The sequence below is a fragment of the Nuphar pumila genome, chromosome 1 (assembly GCF_984573655.1).
Source record: "Nuphar pumila chromosome 1, dmNupPumi1.hap1.1, whole genome shotgun sequence".
Lineage (NCBI taxonomy): Eukaryota > Viridiplantae > Streptophyta > Magnoliopsida > Nymphaeales > Nymphaeaceae > Nuphar > Nuphar pumila.
The window spans coordinates 179,447,563-179,456,925 of NC_143249.1; positions in this window are offsets into that span (position 1 = coordinate 179,447,563).

A 9,363-nucleotide genomic window follows, 5' to 3' on the forward strand; every position below is an offset into this window, starting at 1 on the left:
TCAACAGGATGAACCTCTGAGCCTCCAGCATTAATGGTACTTGGTTTCACAATGTTTACAACTTGTTCAGGCAGCTTCTGGTCTGTTGTAGTGATGGCTTCTACCTTCTTCTTCTTGTAGATTGCATACAAGATGATCTGGGCGATCGAAAGGGTGAAACCCAGCACATTTGGAATCTGATTATACACAGAAGGAAAGAAAATGATTTGTCAAAAGTGAAGTGGACATGGACCAATTTGGTCAAATCGATCAGCAAATCGCGAGATGGGTTGCCCCAATCAAATCGACCATTTTTCAATTTTACCAACAAAAATTAGTCCAACCCAAGTCAAGAAACATGCTTTTTTCTGAAAATTGCATCAAGAGCAAATTCTTTAGAATCATAATAACCAAGTTGAAAGGATGTCACAGATTTGAAACCCGGCCAGGGGTGTTCATCTCATGACACAAGGTCGAAGCTGGGTGTACTTGCTCGAAGATGAGAGACCTAAGGTGATTTTTATACCAATGAGCTTGCGAGTGAGTGAGGTGATTTTTTCTCATTATCCAAAAAAACAAAAATAATTTCTGAAGGCCGAAAAGACATCCCTGGGATTTCATAACTTTTTATGTCCTTTAGCAAAAGAAGGGGAAAAAATAGTAGTTTTAGGGAATTACCGCAACAAAGAGATCACTGATAAGCAAGCCATAAAAGAACCACATGACAGCACTTATGGTGAGGAATAAGGACAAGTAAAAAGGCATGAACTCCACGCTCTTAGTGCGTATCACCTGCCTCTGCAAGATAAAAAAAAAACAAAAAGGCATTTGCTTCATGAGTAAAAAGGATATTGCAGGAAACCACGCCCAACAAAAGCACAAAAAAGATTAGAGAAAATTTATGTTGCACCTGAAAACCTTTCATTTTTAGGATACATTTGTCAGCTGTTGGGCCCATCCAATGATGGAAGGAGATCAGGTGCAGCAGTACACCAGGAGTGTGCACTTAACATTGCACCTGTTCCTATATATATATATAAAAACTTGCAGGCACCAAAAATACATGCAAGATATTATTTTGTCGGTTTGTAGGAAATTTCGATAAAGACGAGCCTAATATAAGTACGAGGTCTTTTAAGGAGCCTAACAAACGCGTAGACTACTACAAGCAAAATAAGCAATAAAAGACTTCAGTAACTATTAAGCCTTCGACGCAAGGATTCATGGGAGATGGCTCCTCCACATTCTCTAAGAGAGTTTCGTGAATCATCAGAGAGTGGGGCATACTTACTCACTACTCATAGAAGAAGATCCAAGATGATGAAAAGATGGTGTTGCGTGAGGTAGTTTACCCCCAAAAGTAACAATACGTATCTTACCACATTGTATGATACAGCACAATAGAGACAACCTTGCTTTAATATTTATGAAGATTATGAGCCATTAATTTTAAAGCAAAAAAAATATGTTTATGCATCAAAATTGGATTATTCAAGAGCAGGTTTTTATAAAACCAAGCATGAAGATCACATCTGTTCGATTCAAGACAAAAAAACAAAATATCCATGAAAATCATAGTTCACACATTAGTTCTCATATTCTAGTGACTCTCTCTCTCTCTCTCTCTCTCTCTCTCTATATATATATATATATATATATATATATATATATATATATATATAGAGAGAGAGAGAGAGAGAGAGAGAGAAAGAGAGAGAGAGAGTAGCTACCAATGGCAGCTAACTCCCCCATGGCTGATGATGAATGGTGAGGATGCCCCTGCGCATAAATAAAAAATAATAATTAGCGGTGGGTGCTAGCCATTGCTAAAAGTCGTTTTCACAACTTTGACGTGCATGTCGTTCATTGCATGTGTTGGGTCACATTGGCAGGGAGGGGTGTGGGCTGCAACTATATATATATATATATATATATATATATATATATATATATATAAAGTGGCAGCTTTCTTTAGAACCAAAATACTATATATGCATGTTTAAAAAGGACAGCTACAAACTGTGCAACATTAAAAACTGCATAGACTGAAATAACAACATAAGATACTTCTTGGCAAATGAACCCTCTTCCTTTTGATGAAAGATATATATATATATATATAAAATGCCAGCTTCCTTTAGAGGCAAAATACTATCTAACAGCTAGAAACGGCCAGACAGAGCAAGGCATGTTAAAATGACAACAATAAAGACTCTAGAGATTGGAGTTGTTGAAGATTTTGTTGCATACGATGACTATCTCAATAATCAGAAACAAAGGAGAAGAAGAGAAGATATGTGGTTCGGTCATGGTAGACCTACATCTACGGAAAGACAACAGTGTTATTTTTCTCATACTCAATGAAGGTACATCAACCAAAATATATAAAGGAGGGTCTTTCCACATTTGATGGACCCTCTTGACATATCGAATATTAACAGAAAAACATAAAGTATACCAATAACCAAAAATATCTCCAGCACCAAATCTGAAGGAGATAAACCAGCACACCAAAAGGTATCATGCCAAATCTATTATATCTATTAATACTCCCCCTCAAGCTGGTGAACAAATATCAATTTGTCCCAGCTTGCGAATAAGACGATGATGATTGTCAGAGCTTAAAGATTTTGTAAACACGTCTGCGAGTTGTTCTTTGCTCTTGACATGTGGAGTTTGGATTTCTCCTGCACTGATTTTTTCACGAACAAAGTGACAGTCAAGTTCAATGTGCTTTGTTCTTTCATGAAAAACCGGATTAGCTCCTATGTAAATAGCCGCCTGATTATCGCAGTAGAGCTTCATAGGGGTTTTGATGTGAATACTCATGTCTTTTAATAAGGCCTTAACCCATACCAATTCATAGGTACCGTGAGCCATAGCCATGTATTCTACTTTTGTGCTTGATCTAGCAACCATGTTTTGTTTCTTGCTTCTCCATGTGACCAAATTTCCTCCTACAAATATGCAAAAACCTGTTATAGACCTTCTATCATCGACATTTCCAGCCCAATTAGCATCAGTAAACCCATCAACTTCAAGATTGTCATTTCTCTTCATAAGAATGCCACATCCTGGGGATCCTTTAATGTAGCGAAGAATTTTGTATGCAGCTTTCAAATGTGGTTCTCGAGGTTGATGCATGAGCTGACTTAACACACTTACAGCATAGGAAATATCAGGCCACGTAACAGTCAAGTATATTAGCCGCCCTATCAATCGTTGGAAGGCATTTATATCGGTGAGAACTTGACCATCTTCTTTGTTTAGCTAATGATTGGCTTCAAGGGGAGTGTTGACAGGCTTTGATTTGAGTAAGCATGTTTCTTTCAACATATCAAGAGCATATTTACGCTGGCAAATAAACAATCCTTTCTCAGAATGAGCAACTTCAAGACCGAGAAAATACCTTAACTTTCCCAAGTCTTTGATTTCAAACTTTTTTCGCAAGATACGTTTGATGTGTGCTATATTTTATTCATCATTTCCTGTAATGATGATGTCATCAACATACACAAGGAAGATCATGGTTCCTGACTTTTGAACTTGGGAAAACATAGTGTTATCTACTTTACTTTGCTCGAAATTTTGTTCTAAGAGAGCTTCTCTTAATTTTGTTAAATATGCTCGTGATCTATTGAAAAAAACAGGCTTACTCGGATAAAAGCCTGTCAACACTCCCCTTGAAGCCAATCATCGGCTAAACAAAGAAGATGGTCAAGTTCTCACTGATATAAATGCCTTCCAACGATTGATAGGGCAGCTAATATACTTGACTGTTATGCAGCTTGATATTTCCTACATTAACGGATATAACAGATATGGCATGATACCTTTTGGTGTGCTGGTTTATCTCCTCCAGATTTGGTGCTGGAGATATTTTTGGTTATTGGTATACTTTATGTTTTTCTGTTAATATCTGATATGTCAAGAGGGTCCATCAAATGTGGAAAGACCCTCCTTTATATATTTTGGTTGATGTACCTCCATTGAGTATGAGAAAAATAGCATTGTTGTCTTCTCGTGCATATAGGTCTACCATGACTGAAGCACGTATCTTCTCTTCTTCTCCTTTGTTTCTGATTATTGAGATAGTCATCGTATGCAACAAAATCTTCAACATGGTATCAGCGCGCTCTTGAGAGCAATCGATCTGCGAAAGAGAGATTCGTCTTCTTCAAGATGAGTAGCAGCAGTAATCTGCAGTTGATTGACGGCTCCTCTTCGAACATCGAGTTATCATCTGCAAGATGGATTGTTCATGATCAAAATCCCACTTTGAAGATCACATCTGTTCCTCTAAATGGATCAAACTATCTTGGGTGGTCGAAGGCTGCAAGCCTGTTTCTCAGTGGAAAAGAGAAACTCTGGTATGTGAATGGTAAAATCTCTAAACCCGATCTTAATGATTCTAGCTATGTCGAGTGGGAATCCTCAAATCATCTCGTCATGTCTTGGCTTCTTAACTCGATTGAGACAACTATTGCGGAAGGAGTGTTATTCCTTGAAACATCTCAAGAAATGTGGGATAGTCTCAAGGAAGTGTATGGGGAGCAAAATCACCTGGCTCGGATTTATCAAATCCAACAAGATATTGCTCACCTTCAACAAAGCGATAAGTCGTATCATATGTATCTTGGCCAATTTCGCGGGTTGTGGGATGAGATGTCTTAATATCGACCAATATCGATCAATCCTGAAGTGATTAAGAGAAGGTTAGCAGAAGATAAAATATTTAACATACTTGCGGGTCTTCGAGAGGTATTTGACACTATTAGAAGTCAGATTTTGATGTCACAAACCCTTCCTTCATTCAACTCTGTTTGTCAAGTTATTCAAAGAGAGGAAACTAGGTGACAAGTAATGGGTAAATCTTCTAAAGCAAAAGAACTGGATCAGGTGTATGAAACTGTGGCATGCAAGGCTGAAAACAAACGTGATTTCAACATCAGTGATAAACCAGCACACCAAAAGGTATCATGCCATATCTGTTATATCCGTTAATAGGAGTGACAACATAGGATAGTTCTTGGCAAATGAACCATTTTCTTTTGATGAAAGAAACTCATCATTCTTGGCACTAACATGTGCATAATGGGATATGTTATATAATGGTTACATTAGCAATTAGACTGAAATTTAGATGCCAACTATCTTTTAAACAAATAGCAGTTAGACATGTGAACAAGCTATAGTTTGAAAACAATGGCAGATGAAACATTTGTTGCCCATGGCTCTGTGCTTCTGTCTTCTTCTTACATACAAATAAAGAAAGCATAAAAGAAAACATTGTTTAAGTGATTTCATTTGCATTGTTATTGTTTGAATTTTGTTGAATGTAATGTTTGAATTGTTATTGTTTGAGTGATTTTATTTGCATTGTTATTGTTTAAATTTTGTTGAATGTAATTTTTAAATTGTTATTGTTTGAATTTTGTTGAATATAATATTTAAATTGTTATTGTTTGAATGATTATATTTGTATTGTTATTGTTTCATATTCAAATTCTATAAAAAAAATTAACTAATATAAAAAATTATTTTTGCAGGTTTAAGACCAATAACGACGACATTCTTGTGTTGTCATTATAGGTCTTAAACTCGTCATAGCCTATAATGGCAACTATGAGGTCCCTTTTAGGAGCTATCACGATGACATTTTTGTGTTGCCGTTATAGGTCTTAAACCCATCAAACCCTATAACGGTGACTATGAGATCATTATTATAGCATATAACAGTGACTTCATGCTTGTCGTTATAGGCTATAACAAAATTTAATTCTCGCTCTTATCTTTTATTATGAGGACTATGAAGTTGTCGTTAAAAACTAGTCACCATTATAGGGTCATCGCCATTATAGGCTAAGTTACCATTATTGAGATGTATCCTTTAACGTCGGCATATAATTATCGATGTTATTATTCAACAGAGACCAAAACTAGACGGCCACTTTTTGTCAACGTCAAAGGTCTATAACAACAAAGAGAGCAGTAGTGGTACTTTTGTCGTCGCTATTGACCTAAGCAAGTTACAATTCTTATTAGTTAATAATATGAAATTAAAACATCATGTTTGGGATCTCCAGATCCATTGTGTCTCTCTTCAAGAGCTTGAGTGAGGAGAGTCCCAATGTCTTTTCCCAAAGTTTCTATAATAACTTGGTGGGATGTTGTTTGGCCTTCATTCATGAGAACTTTCCACCAACATCATTCTCTTCTAATTGATTCTTTGTTGTGTACAATCAACCCAAGACTAAGATACATGCTCTTGTAGTCACAAGTCAGGTTTGGTTCTGACCCAGGTGGAACTAGACTTGGATCCGATTTTTTAGTATGGTATCGAGTCCGAACCCAGGTCTAATCGGGTTCACTATAAGAAAACCCATACCCAAATCTGATAAGAACTACGTGAACCAGTAAAATTTCACAAACTATACCCGGGTTCATGTATTAATCGGACCTTCGGGTCCAAACTCGAGTCTTCTTATTTATCACCATACTCGGATCCTATAGGGTTTGGTTCGAGTTGAGTCCGGATAAACCCAACCTGTTGACACCCCTAATAACCAACACGTTCGAGCTCTACCCACACTCACCCAGCAAAAACTGTTTAATCTTTTTTTAATTTTGTTTTTATTTGAAGAGAATAATAAGGGCCCGAGTTGGGTCAGGATTCAAGCCCGAGGCTGATTCGATAAGTTGTCGGGTCTAGCCCGCCCGAGTTTATTAGGGCGGGTTCTTCAAACTTGGGCCCAATCTCGACCCGGTTTAGGCTGGGTATCCGAAGCCCATGTTAAATGGCATGATTTACCTGTATTTTTTTTCCTTATTTTATGTTTCAAACTGTGCATATTATTTGAATTAAACTGTCCTGAGAATATTAGGACTTTGTTAACAGGACCGATGCTGTTGATGGGGTAGGAAAACAAGTCTTTCATGACCCAAAAGAGTTTGGCGTAGTGGGATGGGGCCTAATCTGCTTGGCAGGCGGTCTAGGTTCAAATCCCATGAGTGTCATCTCCTGCGCAAGCCCTGGGGCAAGGGGTAAGCCCATGGAGTTTCAGTACAAGAAAATACGTTGTTAGCGACGGACGTTAGCGACAGAATCTTTTCGTCGCTAGTTAGCAATGAATTACCGAGCGACAAACATTCGTTGCTATAATTAATGAAGTTTACGAAAATAGCGACGCAATATAGTCCATCGCTACTTAGCGACGGATTTTGCGACGTAATGGTTTGTCGTTACGGTCGCACCATTTGCCGACGACGTTGGCGACTGAATCTAGTTCGTCGCTACTTAGCGACGGGCGTGGCGATGGAATATAGTTCATCGCTTGTTCCTTAAATTTGATTTACGTTGGCGTAGCGACGGAATTCATCCATCGCTAAGTCGTCGCTAATTTTCGAATAACCCTAATCCTAGACAGCTTTTCCTTTTCTTCTTTCGCTGCTCCCGTCGTTCGTCGTTCGTCAGTCCCACTCCCGCCGTTCGCCGGTCCCACCGTTCGTCGGTCCCACCGTTCGCCGGTCCCACCGTTCGCCAGTCCCACCGTCCGCCGTTGCCAACCCCCGGAGACAGGTAAAGGAAGGTACCCCCCCACCCCCACGTTTTCAGGCAAGGGGGCAACCCCCTGCCAGAAAACGCAGTGGGTTAACCCCCTGCTGTTTCGGCAGGGGGTTTAACCCCTGCCTTTCTGGCAGAGGGTTAACTCCTTGCCGGAACAGGCAAGGGTTAACCCCCTGTCGGGGTCGACCCCGGCAGGGGATCGACCCCGCTGCCTTTCCGGCATGGGTTTAACCCCCTGCCGAAACAGGCAGGGGGTCGACCCTCTGCTTGATCAGGCAAGGGGGCGACCCCCTGCTGTTCTGGCAGGGGGTCGACTCACTCGCGGAAAGGTTGGGGGTCGACCCCCTGCTCGAACAGGGGGTCAGTTAACCCCCTATGTTCCGTAAGGGGGTCGACCCCCTACCGAAACAGCAGGGGAGTCGACCCCTTGCCGGAACAGCCTCTTTTTTTTTCGTGGTGACTTCATTTTAAAACTGTGTTTTTTTGTGCAGATTTTTCAACGGAACCAGCTCATGCTCAGCCACTTGTGGTAAGTAATTGACAAAAACAATGCAAATTGGGTAAATACCCGTGGTAAGTAAGTGATGCAAGCGTATCACATGTTATTTAATTTATTAGATATAGCACTTTATTGTTCACACACTCACTTAGTTGTTGATATTTAGGGTTGCTTTGTTGGAGTTCGAAGATCATGCTGAGCATGATTTTAATGTATGAATATTGAAGTGTTCTTATTTTTGGAGTACGGAGTCCATGCTAAGCATGGTAGTAGTTAGTGAGATATTGAAGTGTGTTTGCTGCAGGTACATGTTTGCCATTTGTTTGATATGAATGATTACGATGTATTGCAATGTTTGATGTAATTGTATCCATGCTTACATGTAGTTACTTTCAATTTGATTATGACTTTCATGTGAAATTGTATAATGAATGCATGTTTCAAATGATTGTATCGTGTCATTAATAGTTTGCACATGAAAATATTAAGTTATCAATGCATGCATCAAAATTCTTGTTATTGCATAACATCATATATTGCATGATAAATTTGATATTTTCTTCATCGTAGCATTCTGATTGTTCTCTTTTAATTTGTTAGGCTATTATTCGTAACATCATAAGAAAATGACTGCAAACCATGAATGGATGTACCGTAGGATAGTAGACAATGAGTTATCGCATGAATATATGGATGGTGTTGACAGTTTTATAGAATTTGCAACGACAAGTGTCAGTACAATGGATCTCATAGGTCAGATTAGGTGTCCCTGCAAGATTTGTAAGAATAATCGATTTGTAGAACCTCATAGCGTTAGACATCACCTATACAGGAAGGGTTTTGTGAGTGATTATCAGAACTGGATGTTTCATGGAGAAGAATTTAGAAACGATTTTGATGCATGGGTGAATGTGGTGCACGATAATCCATATACGGATTTGATATTTGATGTTGCAGGAACAGAATTGGGTTCTGTTATGAGTTCTAGTGATGTAAGAACTGCCGTAGATGAAGAATCACCAAACGATGCAGCTAGTAGATTTTATGATTTACTTAGAGATGCTGATGAGCCACTTTGGAACGGGTGCGAGAGTCACACTATCTTGTCTGCAGTTCTTCAAGTAATGAATTTGAAGTCTGAGTATAATTTGAGTCAATCATGTTTTGACCGTTTGTGCATAATTGTGAAGAGTATGTTGCCCAAAGATGAGAAATTGCCACAAAATTTCTATCGTGCGAAAGTTATGGTCAACGCTCTAAGTATGGGTTACAAAAAGATTGATGTGTGTCCAAATCACTGCATGTTTTATTTCAAGAA